Source organism: Arachis ipaensis, chromosome B03, assembly GCF_000816755.2.
Source record: "Arachis ipaensis cultivar K30076 chromosome B03, Araip1.1, whole genome shotgun sequence".
NCBI classification, from domain to species: domain Eukaryota; kingdom Viridiplantae; phylum Streptophyta; class Magnoliopsida; order Fabales; family Fabaceae; genus Arachis; species Arachis ipaensis.
The window spans coordinates 122,993,721-123,014,726 of NC_029787.2; the positions used below are offsets into that span (position 1 = coordinate 122,993,721).

Consider the following 21,006-nt stretch of genomic DNA (forward strand, 5'->3'; position numbering starts at 1 on the left):
ATTTTCACAGAGAGGATGGGATGTGGCCATTGACAACGGTGATGCCCTTACAGAAAGCTTGCCATGGAAAGGAGTAAGACTGATTGGATGAAGACAGCGGGAAAGTAGAGAGTCAGAGGAACGAAAGCATCTCTATACGCTTATCTGAAATTCTCACCAATGATACACATAAGTATTTCTATCTTTATTTTCTATTTATTTATTATTATTATTCGAAAACTCCATAACCATTTGATATCCGCCTGACTGAGATATACAAGATGACCATAGCTTGCTTCATACCAACAATCTCCGTGGGATCGACCCTTACTCACGTAAGGTTTTATTACTTGGACGACCCAGTGCACTTGCTGGTTAGTTGTGCGAAGTTGTGAAGTTATGTTTGGACCATGGTATTGTGCACCAGTTATTGGCGCCATTGCCAGGGAGAGAACGAACAACAAATTTTACAACCTCAGAGTAACAATTTCGCATACCAGAGGCCTCTTGGAAAACAAGTTACAACGACGAAGAGAATCAGAGAGCCAACTCCAAAAAGAGCTTCCCAATAGAAGAGAGATTGAAGATAAACCAAGAAAACTGGAATCCGAGCCAAGGGAAAAAGAAAGTCAGGATGACAAAGACTTAGTCTTCATTGGAGGGGACGATCTTTTCTTTAAAGAGGTCATACGCCCAAAGGTCCCAAGAAATTTCCAACATCCCAACGTAGATTCCTGTGGTAGATCTACTGATCAACATAACCATCTGAGCAATTGCAAAGAAGTCTCCAGATCAAAAAAGACTGTATAAAATCCGACCTCTTTTCGAGCTCACAGAGAAAAGGTCGACCTCTTTCAAAGGTTAAACTCTACAATGAGGTAAAAAATCTCCAAGCTTACAAAGGAAATTTTGACCTCTTTTAGAGCTCATACAGAAAAGTTTGACCTCTTTTAAAGGTCAAACTCTACACTGAGATCAAAAACCTCCAGGCTGATAAAGAAAAATCCGACCTCTTTTTGGCTTTTATGAAAAAAAATCTGACCTCTTTCATGATCAACTCTATAAAGAGGTCGAAAACCTCGAAGCTTACGTGAAAGAAAAATCCGACCTCTTCTAGGGATCGAAGCTTATGAAGAAAATCTGACCTCTTCTGAGGATTCAAGTCTACAAATAAAAATCCAATCTCTTTAAAAGCTCACAATGAAAAATCTAACCTCTTTTAAAGGTCAGACTTTACAACAAGGTCGAATAAGCTTAGAGCTTACAAAGAAATTACGACCGCTTTCTCGAGGTATGACTTCAAGAGCCAAATCCCAAGCATAAATGGCCATAAGGAGGTCATACGAAGAATTTTTCAACTGGCGACCTTGTCCTGATCCAAAATGACATCGAGCCAAAATCAGACGAAGAAAAGCCAACACCAAAATGAAAAGATCCCAACAAAGTCACTTAAGACTTGGAAAAGAACTACTACAACATATCCGACTTACTCGAAAACGATCTACCTAGATTGTACCATGTCTACAACAAAAGGGATACTACAGCTAGAAAGCGCACCTTACTCCCTAATGCACACTTTTTCTGACTTTAAGTGACGAAATCCAAAGTGGTGTAAGAAGTTATAAATGCAAATCGTGGTCCGACCTTATTAAGCCACTTGTACTAAAACAAGCTGGCAAGGGAAAAACCTAAAATGAATCGCAAAAGTAACTTGAGGACAGCGTGATCATAATCAAACATCAACACGAAGATAATGTAACCCGACCTCACAACAATTTGTTTAAAACAAATTGAAAAAGAATGGTGGTTTGTAAGAATGCCTCCTCAAGCCAAGAGATAAATATCCGACCTTACTAGATCGACACAACAAGTATAAAACAAGTTACCTGACCTCCCAGAAAGAGAGTCCAAAATAACTTGTAAAAATTACATAGCAACAAATAGTAAGATTCAAGAATGATATGACTAATTGCTTGAGTCTGACTTCATAAAGTTCGACCTCGAGCAGGGGCAATATTCATGCACTGGATTATTATGAGAGCCAAGTCCAAAATTATTAAAAATTCGATCAACAATCAAGAGTTCAAAACTTACTCTCGACCTTATCCGTCTGATTTGGTGTGTAGAATCTTAACTACACCTACAAATATTCCAAACAAAGTGCACCTTCACCGTAGAAGCAAGGAAATTTTTGGGGTTCATGCTCACCAAAAGGGGGCATTGAAGCTAACTCGACCTGTTTAAAAGGAAGCTCGACTTCACATGGACTGAGGAATTTGAACAAGTCTTTCAAGAATTCATACAATTCTTGTCTCACCCTTCAATTCTTACCCAACCTGAAATGGGAGAATAACTCGTTCTATATTTAGCTATGGCTGACAAAGCAGTAGCCTCTGCTTTATTCAAAGAAGATGATGATGGGGAAAAGCTTGCCTACTTCACCAATAAGGTACTACAAAGAGCTTAGCTCATCTATTAGAAATTGAGAAAGTTGCATATGCTTTGGTCCTGGTATCCTAGAGATTGTGGTCCCACTTTCAAGCACAAACCATCAAAGCCCGAACCAATCAGTCCATGAAGCATATCCTTCAAAAAAATGGATAGTGCAGGGCAGATGCTACAGTGAGATATGGAGCTATTCGAGTTCAATTTGAAGCACGAAGCTCGGGCGGTGATCAAATCACATTACTTGGCCGACTTCCTTGCGGAAAGAACAAAAAGGGAGCTCCATGACTAAGAGATAAATCATCAAACAAAGCTGATAGTAGGACAGGGATCATCCTAAAAATGAAGAAGGAAAGATCAGGCATATAAGCCAAGAGCATAATGGTCAAGTTGATACCCTCTCCAAGCTAGCCAGTATAAAACCTGGGATAATAATAAAATCCCGATTCAAGAAACACTACAGTTACCTTCAGTATCAAAAGAAGTCAACAAGATGAACATCCTCACAATCTAGGGATAGATGACTCCAAGCATTGAATATATCAAATTCAAAATCCTTCCTTAAGAGTAAAGGAAGGTAAGAAAATTAATGAAAGAAGCTCAGCATTACATTTTAGCCTGTAATATTTTCTATAAAAGAGGGATCTCAACACCTCTATCAAAGTGCGTCCCGACTTCGAATACAAGAGGTTTTAGATGAAACCCAAAGTGAAATCTATGGAATTCATCTGGGGGCAGGTCACTAGCAAAAAGGTGTTATGAGCTGGCTTACTAACTGACTTTTTAGAACTCACACAAATGTTATAAGCATATGAAAACGACTCAAACTACTATTGAAGAATCTCCTTTTGACATGCATATGGCACAAAAGTCATGATTCCCATTAACATAAATAAAGAAAAAGAAATTGCAACATTCTACAATGAGGTTGGTAATATTCAAGCTCAAAAAGAAGAGCTCGACCTCCTTTCAAAAACTTGAGAGCAAAATCGGATAAGAAAAGAGATTTTGAGACAAAAGATGACTACAAGATTCGCCACAAATGACCTTATCCTGATAAGAAATAATATCGGGTTACAAAGGTTGGGCGAAGGAAAACTGACAACAAACTGAATATGACCCTACAAGATTACTGAAATCTTAGAAAAGGGTTACCACAAAGTGTCTGACTTCAAAAGTGACGAACTACCCAGGTTGCGACACACCTCCAACACAAGGAGATAATACAATTTCTTATGGAAATTGACAATTAAAGCACACCAATTGAAGCTCGATAAACTGCAAAAATCACGGGTCGATCCTATAGAAATCGCCTAGATGAAGCAACGAGGAACCAATTGGTGGAAAGAAGTTACACCACGAAACAGCTCGGGCCAAACGAGTTGAAAAAGTTGTGTTTAGAACAAGTCACAAAAGTAACTTAACTAAATATGCCCCTCGAGGCATAAATACGATTTAACAACTCGACCCACACGAGTAACAAATGAATCGTACAAAATTTCAAACCCACGATATCATCTCTACAAGTTCCAAAAACAAACGACCTAGTCGTATAAAATGGAACAATTTCACAAAAACAAGTTGTCCAAAGAAAACTTGTTCTAGTATTCACAACAACATAAGGACAACTTGGAATAAACGAGTTGTGCCAATCAACCATATTTTTAACGAAATTGTGTTAAGCACAAGTCGTGTCTATCTGAAAGCAAAGCTTTAAAAGTGATTTGTATAAAAACAAATCATTCAAGTAAAGCATTAAAAAGTGATTTGTATCAAAATAAATCACTAAAGTAAAATCAAAACAAAAGTCTTTCAACCAAACGACTCGTACAAAAATGAGTTGGAAAAGAAAAAAAAGGATTGTAAACGTTTTTTGAACAAAATCGAAACGTAAAAACTATCCTCCAAAACAACTCAGGTAAAACGAGTTGTATCATACACAAGGATAACAACCTTGTAAAAAATTAGAAAGGGGAGGAAATAACAAATAATTCCTTCATCTATGGCGCCAATTTATGCTCGACAAAGCACAAAAATCACGAGCCGACCTTTTTAATGGTCACTCGGATAAAGCGACGAGGTTCAAATTGGTGTCTAATGGTTATAATACGGCTTGATGATTTAAAACAACTCAAGCTCATGAGTTGAACAAAATCGAGTAAAAAATAACCATATGATCGAAGCAATTTGTATTAAAACAAATCGCGCAAAACAACTTGATATATAACGAGTTGTGCATAAAAAAAGTGACTTGTATAAAAAAACAAGTCACCTATAAATGACTCGAATCAAACGAGTTGAACAAGTCATTAAAAGGCTTCATTTGATAATCCTATCCACTTAATTGCTCGAGTCCGGCTCTATAAAGCTAGACCTCGAGCAGGGGCATAATGGATAAAGCAATAAAAGTCCAATGGCCATAAAGATGATTTGATACTTTAATAAACAAGTTGTACTTAAAGCAAGTTGTGAAGTCCTAGAAATAGCTCGAATTTAAATGAGTTGTATGAAATTAGATCAAGAAATAGCAACGTTTTAATTAAACAATTTGAAATGAAACAAATCGTAAAACCTTAAAACAACTCGTATCGAACGAGCTAGACGAGGTTATACTCAGAAATAATTACGAATTTTGAAATAAATGATTTGTATCAAAATAAGTCGTAAGAAATCAGAACTATAAGTTTCAAAAATTATTTGTATTAAAACAAGTCATGCAGCTGCTCGAACTAAAACGAGTTGCCTAAAATCTGACCGAGAAAAATTTATGTCTCAAAATAAACGATTTGAACCAAAAACAAAGTCGTGCAACAAATCTATAATCTTCAAAACAGCTCGGTATAAAACGAGTTGTATAAATTCAGAATAAGTTTCGGGAAAGTGATTTGTAGTAAAACAAGTCATGCAAAACAACTCGAACTCAACGAGTTATACGAAATTATGACACCAAATATTCTCTGGTTAAGCAAGATGTGCTAAAATCAGTCATACAGAGTTTACAAGCCTTAAATAACTCGGAAAGAATGAGTTATACAAATCACTTCTAGAAAAAAAGACTTGGTCAAAAACAAGTCGTATAAAGAGAGCAAGTCATACAGAATGTGAAAGTGACTTGTAATATCAGGTCTAAAGAAAAGTTGTTTTAACATCATTATACATCCTATTTTATTTTATATCTCTTTTTATCAAATTTGTTAGAAAGTAAGAGAAACAGTAAAAAAAAGTTTGTGTCTATTTAAGTTGTGTAGAATAATACAATATAAAAAAATATTTATAAATATTTAAATATGTTAAATAATTATAATAAAAACTAATTGATCCTAATATATTCTAATAAAATTAAAGTTTATTGATTGACTTTATTTTATTTTTATAATCCTACGGGTGTTTATCAAAATTAAACAAGTGCACACAATCACAATTCCTCAAGCAACAAAAGAATTACAATTATAATTATATATAAATAGATAAATAGAAGATGAAAATAGATTATTTAAAATTCAAAATTCAAAAATCAAAATATATGATTTAAAAAAGATTCGATTATAACTGGATATACGAAGATAGATATGTAATCACTTGGATAAGTTTCATCCGCAAAGTAATTCAGCTACAGAGATAATTAATCAGCTGGATAAGTTTTACTCGCTAAGTAATTCAACTATAAATAAGGGCTATTCTTCTTTAGTGTTCATCTGTTTTGACTGATTGCTTGTGTTCATCTGATAAGTTATGCATAATTTAAAACTTTTCCTCTTCTTTCTCTTCATCTTCTACCATTTCTTTTTTTTTCTATTATCACCATCTTTTTTTTTATTATTATTCATCTTTTCTTTTTTGTTCTCAAGTTTTTTCTTGTTTTACTCTCTTAATAAGAATAAAAACAAAAAATTAAACAAAGAAGAAGAAGAAACACATAATGTTACAAAATTACTTGGAAGAGGATGAACTTACATTTATTTAACTAAAAGAAAAAAATAAGAAAAAGAAGAAGAAGAAAAAAATGCAGCATTAGAAGAAATATTTTTCTGTATTTGCAGCAAATTTGGGTATAACGCGAAGATATTTGGGTGTATTTTTATTCTGATAAGTTTTGCATAATTCAAAACTCTTCCTCTTCCTCCTTCTCATCTTCTACTGCTTCTTCTTCATCATCTTCTTATTTCGTTTTCTTATAATTCTTCTTGAGAGAAAAAATCAAACAAAGAAAAAAAATACATAATGTTGCAAAATTAATAGAAAGAGGAGGTGAAAAAAAATGCAGCAACAATAACAATAATAAAAAGAACCACGATGAAGATGAAAACGCAAACAAGAAGAAGGAGAAGGAGTAGGAGGAAGAACGTAGAATACAAACGTTGAGAAAAAACTATTTCTTTATTCAAAGTTGAGGAAGCGCGTGTTTATACGCTTTTTAAATTAAAAGTTATTTTTGTTAAATTTAAACTGACTTGTATAGACTTATATGCAAAAAAAAATTGTATATATAACAAGTCTCATAATACATATGACTTATTCATACTGTGAATAATAAAGTGTTAATAATGTAAGCATGAATTGATTTGAGGGCGCTTATTATATGTGACACGTAGGTTGATATAGAAAACTTAGGAAGCGTGATTTGTTAATTTAGCATATATAAAGCGCATGCACGCATGCATCAAATCTTCCATATTGAATTTTTCTTTGACTATATATTTTGGCCACGCTTTTGAAGCGTGCCAAAAGAGTTGGAGGAAACGGCCACGCTTTTAAAATGACCCTATAACAAAAATTGTCGCCACGCTTTAAAAGCGTGCCTGTTTTTCTCTATGGCTACGTTTTTTGAGCGTAGCAAAAAAGCGTGGCCAAATCTCGAATCAATTGTCACTCTCATAAAAGCGTGCCATTGACCCTTTTCGCTACGCTTTTAAAGCGTAGCAAGAAAAAATGTGGCCAAATCTCTATTCAGTCGCTACCCTCATAAAAGCGTGGCTATTGACTACTTTTGGCCACGCTTTTAAAGCGTGGCCATAGACCTTTTTTCTTGTAGTGAATGTATCATAATATATAAAAATTAGTATCATGATCCCTTCTTTTTTCTACTATTATAAACTTTCTTTGGTCTCGAAAAAACACTTTTATTTAACAAAGACAAAATTTTAGCAGAAGACAGAATTCATGATCTTATTTTTCAGTTGGTCAAAGATTATTATCATGCTCAATCTAAATATTCCCGAAGCATCCGTCCATCAAACTCAACTCGGATAGTTCATTTTCCAACGATAGAAGAATGGCTTGTGGAGGTATTCTGCGAGATTCACACAAAAATGAAGCCTTTTCGGCCTTTGAACCTTTTTGCAAGAAAATTCAAAATGAAAAGGATTTGAAAATCTCTTCTATAAGGAGTGATCATGGAACTGAATTTGAAAATAATTTGTTTGAATCCTTTTGTGAGGAATTTGGAATATCTCACAACTTCTCTTGTCCAAGAACACCACAACAAAATGGTGTTGTGGAAAGAAGAAATAGAAGCATACAAGAGATGACAAGAGCTATGCTTTGTGAGAGCAATGTTCCAAAATTCCTTTGGGCTGAAGCGGTTAACACAGCTTGCCACATTTTAAATAGAACAATCATAAGGAAATTTTTGAAGAAAACCCCTTATGAACTTTGGAAAGGATACCCACCAAACTTAGATTACTTGCACATCTTTGGATGCAAATGTTTTGTTTTAAATAACAAAGAAAATTTGGGAAAATTTGATCCAAAAGCTTATGAGTGTTTGTTTGTAGGATATTCCACAACTAGTAAAGCATATAGGGTTTATCATCAAGATGCTAGAATTATTGAAGAGTCCATACATGTTATATTCTGTGATACTAACTTGGTGCAAAGCATTTTGGAAGATGGTGATGCAGGAAATCAAGCTCAAAATGAGGATGAAACTGCTCAGAATCATGAAAAAGAAAATTCTGGACAATCTGAACCAGAAATAGCAAATGCTGAAAATTCAAGAGACAATCCCATTTTGTCTCATGAATCTGAAGGAAATTCTGCAGACAGCAGCACACAGAATCCCTTGGTAACTGAATCTGCCTCCAAGTCCACCAGACCTCGTGAATGGAGATTCTTGAAGAATTATCCTGAGGAATTTGTCATTGGGGACGTCTCTCGTGGAGTTCAAACCAGGTCTTCCACTAGAAAGGCAAATGAAGGTTCAAACATTGCTCTTCTTTCACAAATAGAGCCTCAAAACGTCAAGGAAGCACTTAGTGACCCTTCTTGGGTTAAAGCTATGGAGGATGAGCTTCTTAAGTTTGAAAAGAACCAAGTGTGGACGTTGGTTCCAAGGCCAAGTGGAAAAAAAGTGACCGGCACCAAGTGGATATTCCGGAACAAGTTGGGAGAAGATGGTAGCATTGCAAGGAATAAGGCAAGGCTGGTGGCACAAGGATTTGACCAAGAAGAAGGAATCGACTTTGATGAATCCTTTGCCCCTGTTGCACGAATGGAAGCCATAAGACTTCTCTTAGCTTATGCTGCATTTTGTGGTTTTAAATTATACCAAATGGATGTGAAATGTGCATTTTTGAATGGAGTGATAGATAGAGAAGTGTATGTGGAGCAGCCTCCTGGTTTTGAAAATAAAGAGCATTCTAATCATGTTTTCAAATTATCTAAAGCTCTCTATGGTTTAAGACATGCTCCTAGAGCTTGGTATGAGAGACTTAGCTCTTTTCTTTTGAAAAATGGTTTTCAAAGAGGCACCACTGATACAACTCTATTTATCAAGAATTCTAATGATTCCTTCATTCTAGTTCAAATATATGTTGATGACATTATTTTTGGATCAGCCAATGAATCCCTTTGTTCTGAATTTGGAAAACTCATGACAAGTGAGTTTGACATGAGTATGATGGGTGAACTTAATTTTTTCCCTGGGTTGCAAATTAAACAAACTGAAAAAGGTATTTTCATTCATCAAGAGAAGTATGCCAAGGAATTAGTTAAGAAATTTGGTATGAAAAATGTCAAACCCATGGGAACTCCCATGCATCCTAATTCTAAATTAGATAAGGGAGAAACTGAGAAAGATGTTGATGAGACTAGGTATAGAGGAATGATTGGCTCTCTTATATACTTAACTTCCTCTAGACCCGATATTGTGCAAAGCGTTGGATTGTGTTCTAGGTTCCAATCCAAACCAAAAGAGTCACATCTTTCTGCAGTTAAAAGGATCATTAGATATGTTCATGGCACATCCAATTTTGGTCTTTGGTATCCTAAGATTGATGATTTTTCTGCAGTTGGTTATTGTGATGCAGATTTTGCTGGTGATAGAGTTGATAGAAGGAGCACTTCTGGTTTATGTTGCTTCCTTGGGAAGTCCTTAAATGTATGGTCAAGTAAGAAGCAACCAACAGTGGCCCTTTCCACTGCAGAGGCTGAGTATATAGCTGCTTCTTCTTGTTGTTCTCAGCTTTTATGGTTAAAAACACAGCTTGCTGATTACAAATTAAAGGCTGAAAATATTCCCCTGCTGTGTGATAATATGAGTGCCATTAATATTTCTAAAAATTCAGTTTTACACTCTAGGACTAAACATATTGAAGTGAAATTTCACTCAATAAGAGAACATGTCCAAAAGGGGGATATTAGTATTCAATTTGTTAAATCAGAGGAGCAATTAGCAGATATTTTTACAAAACCATTAGCTGAGGACAGATTCTGCATACTTAGGACTTGTTTAGGAATTTTGAGTTATGATTCCTTGTTTGAAAAATGCTAATGTATTTGCTGGAGCTTTTTGTCTCATAAACAGGTATGAGACAATTCTGGGCAGGTGATGAACGTTTCCCTCATGTCAACGTGTTCTGGGCTTGCTTCAAGTGAAAAATTGATCTGGACCAACCTCAATTCGGATCTGGGTTGTCCTATATGTTTCATTAAATCTAAATCACCTCAAGGCCCTAACATGAATGTTACAATCTTGTTTGTTATTTTTTTGATGACTTGTGTGTTTCATAAAAGGTTTTCAATAAATGTTTTGTGGCCCAAATAGTTTTCAAGAGGATTTAATTTTGGCCCAAAAAGGTGTTTCAGGTTAATATTGTTGTTTTTAAAAATTTTAAAATTAATGTTTAAAATCAAATAAAATCTTTCTTGAATGAGGTCATGTCTTTTCAAGTCTTTTCAAATGGTGATGCAGTTGCATGGTTTAGGAAACTTGCTTTTGGGTACGGTTACCAACACTCCCTCTCTTCCCTCCATAACTCCTTCTCCATCACTTCGGTTTTCACCACTACCCTCTATGTGACACGTAGGTTGATATAGAAAACTTAGGAAGCGTGATTTGTTAATTTAGCAGATATAAAGCGCATGCACGCATGCATCAAATCTTCCATATTGAATTTTTCTTTGACTATATATTTAATTACTTATTTAAATATAAATTTACTTGCCAAAGTATAACTATCCCTTCGAGTCTTCAACTTTCTACCATTCAACTATGAAATTTTAAGTTTTTATCCGCTTTGATATTAATTTTTCGGTAACAATAAAGAGACAAAAAAAATATCAGTCTAAATAGTTTAACTTTATTTTATTTAATATTTATTTATTATAAAATATATTAAATAAAATAAAAAATAATAAATTTTGATAATTTTTAATTAAAAATTTTTATTTTCCAAAACTTTTCGTTAACATAAACTAACATCATGCTTGTTTATTAAATGGAGGAGCGCAAATTGTAAGGTTCCACATCGGTTGGGGAGGGGAACGAAGCATGCCTTATAAGGGTGTGGATACCTCTCTCTAACATGATGCGTTTTGACGAGTGAGTGTGGGGGGTTTCGGCTATCATCCCTATCGTCAAAGGCAAAACTGTGAGGCCTTGTGTGCCAAAGCGAACAATATCGTACTAGCGGGTGGTTTGGGCTGTTACAGATGGTATCAAAGCCAGAGCCTGGATCGATGTGCCAACGAGGGCGCTGGGCTTGGTTGGGAAGGGGAACGAAGCATGCCTTATAGGTGTGGATACCTCTCCCTAGCATGACGCGTTTTGACGAGTGAGTGTGGTGCGCGGGAGGACGCTTTGGCTACCATCCCTATCACCGAAGGTAAAATCGTGAGGCCTTGTGTGCCAAAGCGAACAATATCATGCTAGCGGGTGATCTGAGCTGTTACAGATGGTATCAGAGCTAGAGACCGGATCGATGTGCCAACGAGGGCGATGGGTTCCCTTAGGGGGTGGATTGTAAGGTCCCACATTAGTTGGGAAGAGGAACGAAGCATGTCTTATAAGGGTGTGGATACCTCTCCCTAACATGACGCGTTTTGACGAGTGAGTGTGGGGAGCTTCAGCTATCATTCCTATCGTCAAAGGCAAAACCGTGAGGCCTTGTGTACCAAAGCGGACAATATCGTGTTAGCAGGTAGCCTGGGCTGTTACACAAATAATTTGGTTAGAGAATTTTTGTTAAAAATCTCTTTCATAGTTGTAGTGAAAGTTGAACTAAAAATAAAATATAGTATGTGATCAAAATTGAAATTCATTATTTGAAATTCTCTAAAATCACTACAAGAAAACATGTCTTTTGCTACGTTTTTGAAGTGTGGCGAAAAGTCAAAAAAGCGTAGCGATAACTTTTCGCCACATTTTTTGAGTTACCGGTATGCTTTTGAAAGGGTCACAACTGCAAGGGTGCCGGTTGCTTTAGCACCACGCTTTTGGTGAACTTTCACCACGCTTTATTTTTTGCCACGCTTTTAAAGATTGCCATGCTTTAAAAGCATGCCAATAGAAAGACATATGGCTACACTTTTTAAACATGCCAATGTAGAGAGATACAACTATACTTTTAAAACGTGCCAATAGCAAGACACACGGCTACGCTTTTAAAGCGTGGCAAAAAATTTGTTCAATAACCTATAGTTTTTTTTAATCTTTTTTAATCTTTGTAATAAAACCTTACAAAATTAATAGATAATTTTAAAATTTAGACAATGACCAATAATTTTAAATCCACTAATTCAACATACATAACTTGTCACAAAAAAATGTTTAATCACGTAACAGTATAACAAAATATCAAAAATCAAAGTGATAACAACTTCGCAATGTATTCCTAATACATGAATTACAACTCCAATAACTTTGCCATCCTATCTAACAATAATTTTGATCAACCTCCTCACATATGTGCACCCAATTCACCAAACTAATCATCATCCTCCACTATGTGCTAAGAGACGTACAGCATCCAGCTTCTTCAGGATTTCAATGGTATTTAGCAACAACTGAGAAGCTTTTATGGCTCTAGTAGTTTCCATAATAGCTTCTTCTTCAGGATTTTCGGGCTTCCCCATTGCTTTAGCTTTCTTGATGATGTTTTATGGCTCTAGTAGTTTCCACAGTAGCTTCTTCTTCAGGATTTTTGGGCTTTCCCATTGCTTCAGCTTTATTAATGACCTCATTATCATAGGTGTATGCCTCAGCATCAACCACCATAACCTGTTAAATACTAGCAGCGATAACCAAAAATCAACATGGTATTTGAATGCACTGCTCTTCATCATCATCAATAGAAAGTAGATAGAGCATGTCCTCATTCTCAAGCTATAAATAATAAAAATTAATAATAAATAAATGGATAAAGAAATTAAACTTTTAGTTAATTATCATATCAAAGCCAACGCCACACTCTGTCAAATTAATAATAAACACTATCAAAATTAATAATAAACACTCTGTCTTCAACAGAGAGGTAATAACCACCAGCAAGTTCAGTTTCATTTGAGTTCTAGAGCTTTCTTCATGCTAGAAAAATCCTTGAAGTTGATGTAGGCAAAACTGTAAATTACACCTGGTGTCAATTTGCTAAACTCAAAGCAACACGTAACACAATCATTTTGAGCATCCAACTTGAGAAACAAAAAGGATACACAAAAAAAGAAATAGCAAATCTTTCACAATAAAAATAAACAAAAAAGAAAAAGGATTTGAAGAAGAAACAAACCATTTAGGACCTCCAGACTCGAAATCTTTTAGGACTGACACCCTCGAGATCTCCCTGCAGGAACCAAAATGCTCATTTAGGCTAGCTCTTATCTGCAACCACAATTTTGGCAGTATTCAAATATGAATTGCAAAAAGAAACACATGCAAGAGAAGCAGCAGCAGACATGATAGAAATAAAATTACCTCTTCTCCAAGAGATTTATCAAAACCCCTTATGAATATAGTTTGACCAGTTTAACGCTGATCACTTTTCTGGAAGGAATTGCTGAAACTGAAACAAGTATTACAAATGATAAAGAGAAGGAAATAAGTGGAAGCAAGGCATGAAAGGGAGCGGAAAAAAAGGTGATAGAAGTAGATATGAGGCATAGGAGAGAGAGAGGAGAAGATATAATAATTACCTGCCACCAAGGATATATGAACCTCTTTCACGAGCTAAATCAAGCCTAACAGGATGATTCAACAACTCATGCTCATTCAATTCAAGAGCCTACAAGTATGAAAACCAAAAGGATTATTAATACACAACCCCAATAAATCAACAAATACATAATTTAAACATCTTTTCAAAGTAAAAAGGGATGGAGGGTAACCAAAAAATAGATTGCAGTGATGCATATCAAACAACACTATGGAGGAGAAAACAAATCAATAAAGCAATAGCAATTAGTTAACAGCATAGAAATAGCAAGGCAGTTGTTGGAAAAAAATTAGCTTCAAAATGAATGATATTACAACAATTAAATTAACTTCATATAAAAAAAACATGATAATTAGTTAACGCAGCCAATAACTTCCAACAACACAAGTACTCAAAAAGAAATTATTTAATTTTAACACTTAATATATTTGACTGGTTTTAGAAAAGTAGCTAGGAAAAGCTATGCAACCACCACAGATAACTTATTATTCTGTAGATATTTGAGGAGCAATAGCTTACACTTTGTGCTGCCTCTGAGCTCATTGATCATTTTTAACAACAAATTTAAGTAGAATAGCTTTCAGTAACAAAAACTTAAATTCAAATTCTCGGAATATGATTTACAGTAAAACAAAATCAATTGAATCATTATTTCAGCAACAATCTCAACTTTCAACAACAAATTCAAGATATACTGATGACTTAACAGGGCCAAAGGAAGCTGAAACTCACCTACCCAGGACCAACTCACGACGAAGGAAGCGTTGACGGCCGACACAAGAAGACGAGCTTGCAATGGTGACAGAGCGCGACAGAGCTTGCGACGGTGGTGACAGAGAGCGATGAGCTTGAGTCTGAAATGGGCGCGAGAGAAGCGTGAAACCGGAGAGAGAGGGGTCGACGGCGAGACCAGCCGTGAGAGAGGTGAGCCACAGTGAGCTTGAGGGAGAGAGTGTCGAGAGAAGAGAGAAGAAACTCAAAGGAGGGTTACGGGTGCCAGAAGAGGGATTGCCGACAGAAGCATCACGCGCGCCGGCGACGTTCTTCGCGGAGTGCACAATGAAGAGAGGTTAGGGTTCTTCGATATGATGCTCTTCATCGCGATCAGGGGGTTCTTCGTGAGGCACAATGAAAAGTGGGATGGGGTGAGGCATAATGAAGACAAGGTTAGGGTTAGGAGCAATCATCACCTCGTGCGTGGAGGGCTTAGGGTTCTTTAATCTGAATGAGCTAAGGCAATTCAAAGAAGGGGAAAGCTAAAGTTTGGAAGAGTAGATGGTGTATTGCAATTGTAACTTAGTAATTTCGAAGGGAGTTCTCTAAAATTTTTTTTCTTTGGGGAACCTTTTGGCCACGCTTTTGAAGCGTGCCAAAAGAGTTGGAGGAAACGGCCACGCTTTTAAAATGACCCTATAACAAAAATTGTCGCCACGCTTTAAAAGCGTGCCTGTTTTTCTCTATGGCTACGTTTTTTGAGCGTAGCAAAAAAGCGTGGCCAAATCTCGAATCAATTGCCACTCTCATAAAAGCGTGCCATTGACCCTTTTCGCTACGCTTTTAAAGCGTAGCAAGAAAAAATGTGGCCAAATCTCTATTCAGTCGCTACCCTCATAAAAGCGTGGCCATTGACTACTTTTGGCCACGCTTTAAAAGCGTGGCCATTGACTACTTTTGGCCACGCTTTTAAAGCGTGGCCATAGACCTTTTTTCTTGTAGTGAATGTATCATAATATATAAAAATTAGTATCATGATCCCTTCTTTTTTCTACTATTATAAACTTTCTTTGGTCTCGAAAAAACACTTTTATTTTAACAAAGACAAAATTTTAGCAGAAGACAGAATTCATGATCTTATTTTTCAGTTGGTCAAAGATTATTATCATGCTCAATCTAAATATTCCCGAAGCATCCGTCCATCAAACTCAACTCGGATAGTTCATTTTCCAACGATAGAAGAATGGCTTGTGGAGGTATTCTGCGAGATTCTGATGGGAAAATTATTACTTGCTTCAGTGTTAATCTAGGTTTGTGCACTGTAACTCTCACAGAACTTTGGGACATTCTTCTAAGGTTATATTTGTTATTGTGCTTGAGCTACCTCAATGTAGTGATTCTCAGCCAGTGCTCAAAACTCAAAAGCCAATTTTCAGCCCAAGTAGCAAGCCGTTGTTTCTGCTTCATTCTTCTACGCTTAAGTTGGTTGAGATTCTCAGCTCAGCTGCCACAATAACTCCATCATTACTCCTAATAACCAATGTTCTGAAAATCGGTTCGAATTGATCAAAATGAATACCATTAACAAACACGATTCGGATAGAAAGTAAAACCGTCAAATTCAAAAACCGAAACTAGACTGTCGAACCGGCCGAAAACCGGTCGGTCAAACTGAAACGCAACCTAGCCGGTTTTTGAAATTTTTTCAAACGCAGCGTTTTGACTTGGCTCCAAAAAAGGAACCCTAGTCTTTCCCCTAGACACCCACAGCACAAACCCACTCTCGAGCCTCCCTTCCATCCCTCCACTCTCACCTCTCGCTCTCAGTTCCCACGTCTCCAGTCTCCACCTCAAGCTTCCGGCGCAACATCCATTCAGCCATCGCCGTCGTCACAAGGTCTGTGGAAGTCACTCACCGTCGCAAGTTCCTTTCAGCCAGCTTTCCTTTCAGCCGTCGAAATCGCAGCCACCGCCAGTGCTAGTTGCTGTCGCGAGTGTCTTTCCGTCGGCGCCAGCTCTATTCGACCCTTCCACCCCAGCCACTGTCTCTGTCGCCGCCAGCTCTGCATTCTTCTCTGTCTTCCACTAACCCTAGGTATAAGTCTAATTTGTTGTAATAATAATTGTTGAAGTATGATTAATTGTTGGTTCTAACTTCTAAACCTTGCTGTTATTATTTGAAGTATGATTAATTATTGGTTCTACATTCATCACTTCATTCAGCAACACCATTCGTATACAGACCGGGTCAACACCCATTTAAAGAATTATTAAATGATTAATTGTTGAAGCTGATTGCTTTAAGTATGATTAATTGTTGAAGCTAATTGCTTGAAGGCTGAAGCATGATTAATTGTTGAAAATTTTTTTACTTGAAACATGATTAAATGATTAATTGTTAAAGCATGATTAATTGTTTGGATGTTGTTTGTTGAGATTATTGGGTAGTGGATTGCTATGATATTGTAATTGGATTGTACTATTATTGCTCTGTTTGAGTCTGTTCTGAATCTGATTAGTGATTTTTTGAATGTGAAATCAATCAAAGAAATTGATTTTGTGTTGTTGTCAAAATTATTGCTAAAAATGGATTTTTTACTCTGCTGCTGCTGTTTTTAAATTTATAAGTATGTTATTTTTGAATTTTTGTTGATAAATTTGTTGGTTTCAGACTTTAGGATGATTATTTGTTGCTATGTTTTAATTTTAAACCAAATTGATGCTTTCAAAAAATTAACAAACAACAGATGTCCCATGCTATTGATTTAGAGCAAGGAAATCATGAAGATGATGCTGTTGTTGGAGGTCTTGGGATTGATGATGATGATGGTAGTGTATTTTTCTGATGCAGAAGACGGTAGTTCAAGCCACTCTCATTACTAATGTCTTTTACTCCATTTTTTAATTGCAAAATTTAGTTTTTGATACTTTTTAATGCTAAATTTGATTGATTCTGTAGATATTTAGACACCTTTTTGTTTATGATTCATGGAATTGAGAACTGGATTATTTGATACTGCTCTTTATGTATGCTTGTTCTATGTCTTGGTGCTGAGTCTCACAAATATTCTCAATTACTTACAGCAATGATTTTAGGGATGGCAACACCACCCGAACCCGCGGGTACCCACCCTGCCCCTACCCGCTCGATGCTACGCTTAGAGGCTACATTGCATCACTATGATAGTATAGGAATTGATTTCTTCAAAAGTTAGAAGTGTTTTTATTATTTTTATTTGGGCCTTTAGCCCATGATATCATTTTTCTTTTTTACAATTCTCATTAATCTTTTAGTTTCTCTCATTTTAACTCAAAAAATTAGGACAAAAGAAGTTATTTTTTTTATAACAGAATTTTTATTTTTCAACTAATTAACTATTTTTCTAATTGATTTTCTAGCGAAACCTATTAATCATTGTAGTTATTATTTTTATCTTTTTATAAGATTTTAAAAGCAAAAAAATATTAAAAATTAAAAATATAAATCAAATAAACTTTATATTTTTAATTTAAAATATTTTTTAATATATGAAAGTGTATAAAATTTATAAAAATTACCGGATAATTTACTAGTTCAAACATACGAACAATCCCAAAATGCAAAGTTTATACAATTTGATATATTAAGTTTTCGATTAAAAACATAGAATTTATTTATTTTTATTTTTATTTTTTTATTTTTTCTTTTAAGATCTTATACAAAAAATAAAAATGATAATTATAATAATTAATAAAATAGTATGCCTATTATCTACTATTTTTAATTAATCAATTAAATAGTATAACTATCATCGACTATTTTTAATTAATTATTGCAATTAGTATATATTCACTATTTATTTATTACTCATTTAAAATTATATATATAAAAAATCAATGATCAATTGAATTTGCATTGATAATATCATTTTTTATATGATTTTTTTGTATTATATTTTATATAAATTTGTTAAAAAAAGTGAAAAAATATTGTTATCTCTTATAAATAAATAAATTATTATTTTTTCCTTCTCAAACCAAACTTCACTTAATTTGCTGCAACTCAAAGCTATTTTAGCCGCTTGATATTTTCTGTTTGTAGCAGTTTTTTCTTCATTTTTTTTTATTATAAACCGCTATACGTATAAGAGCGATTTCTGTTCGACTGAAATGGTATATAATTAGCCAATGCGTGATTTACATAATTTAAAAAAATGCACGCATATAAAGAATGTCAATTATTATATTTACGTAATTTATTTTGAAAGTTTATTTAAATACATAAATTACCCTTGATAAACTATTTCATTCATTATTATTTAACAAAACAAGTAGAAAAAAATTAATGTTACTAATTTGCTATTATTTGCCATTCTTTTCTCCAAACATGAATATTTTGAGGGAGCATAGTGTAATTTGTAACAAGTACTTGCCAAAAATTAAAATATTCTAAAAATATAAATTAATATCTTTTAAATAATACTTAAATTCTTCATATTACGAATATTTAAAACATATATTAAAACTTATTTTAATTATATAAATTATTATAGAATATAAATATTTTAAAATTTATACATAAACTATTACAAATTATCGTAATTTATACTTATATTAAATTGTAAATAAATTGTTAGAGACTAAAAGAGTTTTTACATAAAATAAATAGCAAAATAAAAAACTACGTGTAAGGGAGTCGGGGATTCACATCCATGTAGCTTTGGAAACTGAACCATGGGCATAGATGATGATTTTTTTTTTTTTTGATTAATAGATGATGTTATTTTCAACAACATAATACTATAAGTAATAGAAATAATAACCTTATTTTCTTCCTTCAATTTCTCATGATAATAATTAACATTCTTTTTTATGACAATCTTATATTGACGACCATATGAATATGTAGTCGACTTTAACTATATATTTTTGTTTGATTTATATTTTGAAAATATAATAAATAAATAAATATAATCTAATTATGAAAATAAAATAAAGTCAACCAATAAATTTTAATTTGAGAAAAAGAAATATAAAATAAAGTAAGATGTATAATAAGTTTAAAATAATTTTTCTTTTTATTCATTAAATTTTTTGTTACGAGATCAAATTTATTAAATTAAACTCAGTTTACATTGGGCAGTGTTTGTGATTCAATTTAATTATCTGACTTTAATTTGAATAAAAACTCAACTATATATTTTGAATAAAATTAATATCAGTTTTATTCGATTTTTTTTTAATTTTCTAATAAAATAAACAAATGTATATAAACTTGATAAGCCTATTTGATTTTTTATGTTGACTTTTATAAATATAAGACAAAATCTTATTATCTAATGTTTTTTATAAGAGGTGAAATTAAAATAATTAATTTTTTTTATTTTCAATCTTTTGTCTTCCAAAAATAAAAATATTTAATTTTTGTAATTAGAATATATATAGTTGAGTTTATTAATGTTTTTTATTTTTATAATCAAATTAAACTGAATAAAAAAAATTAATGGATAAGAAAAATTGTTTTAACATCATTGTACATCATACTTTATTTTATATCTCTTTTTATCAAATTTGTTAGAAAATAAGAAAAAATAGTAAAAAAAAGGTTTGTATCTATTTAAATTGTGTAGAATGATACAATATAAAAAAGTATTTATAAGTATTAAGAAAATCGAAATAATAAAAATATAATATCCTATAATAAATATTCAAATATGCTAAATAATTCTAATAAAAACTAATTCATCCTAATATATTCTAACAAAATTAAAGTTTATTGATTGATTTTATTTTATTTTCATAATTAGATTATATTTATTTATTATATTTTTAAAATATAAATCCAACAAAAATATATAGTTAAAGTCAACTAAATATTCATATGCCCATCTATATAAGATTGTAATAAAAAAGGAGATTGATAATTATCATAAAAAATTGAAGGAAGAAAATAAGGTTATTATGACTATTACTATGTAGTGTTATGTTGTTGGAAATAATCATCAGTTATGCTTATAGTTCAGTTTCCAAAGCTACACGGAATGAAATAATAGATATGAATAAATTGAGATGTTTAGGTAGTGTTTAGAAGAGAGACAGAAATTGAAAGATTAAGATTTAGAAATTGAAACTGAGAGACAGAGATTGAAATAAGTCTCAGTGTTGTATTTGGTATAATGTAGGAGATAGATATTGAAATAAGAATGAAGTTCTAATTTAATTTATAAAAAAAATAAAGTTAAAATTAATTAATTGAAATGAGGATATTTTAAGTAAAAAATTTTATTAAAGTTTTAGTCTATATCTTAAAAAATTTTAGTATTCTGAGTCTCTACTTTTTAAGATACTCAAATACTAAAATTTTAGAAACAAAAACTGAAATTTTAGTATCAGTTTCTAATTTTTTATACCTCAAAACAAAAGCGGTTTACATCAAATAAGTTTAGAATAAAAATGTACCTAT

General features: G+C 33.4%; 1 long non-coding RNA gene across 3 annotated transcripts; it reads right to left on the minus strand.

The window, feature by feature from the left end:
* LOC107631244 lies at positions 12,456–14,391 on the minus strand. Of its 3 annotated transcripts, XR_001618528.2 has the most exons (6): positions 14,370–14,391; positions 13,831–13,919; positions 13,613–13,700; positions 13,428–13,519; positions 13,187–13,261; positions 12,456–13,027 (listed from the first exon to the last, which is right to left on the minus strand). It is a non-coding gene; the product is annotated as an uncharacterized LOC107631244 (long non-coding RNA). The 3 variants fall into 3 exon arrangements; XR_001618524.2 differs by lacking the exon at positions 13,187–13,261 and having other exon boundaries at positions 12,456–12,922; XR_001618527.2 differs by lacking the exon at positions 13,187–13,261.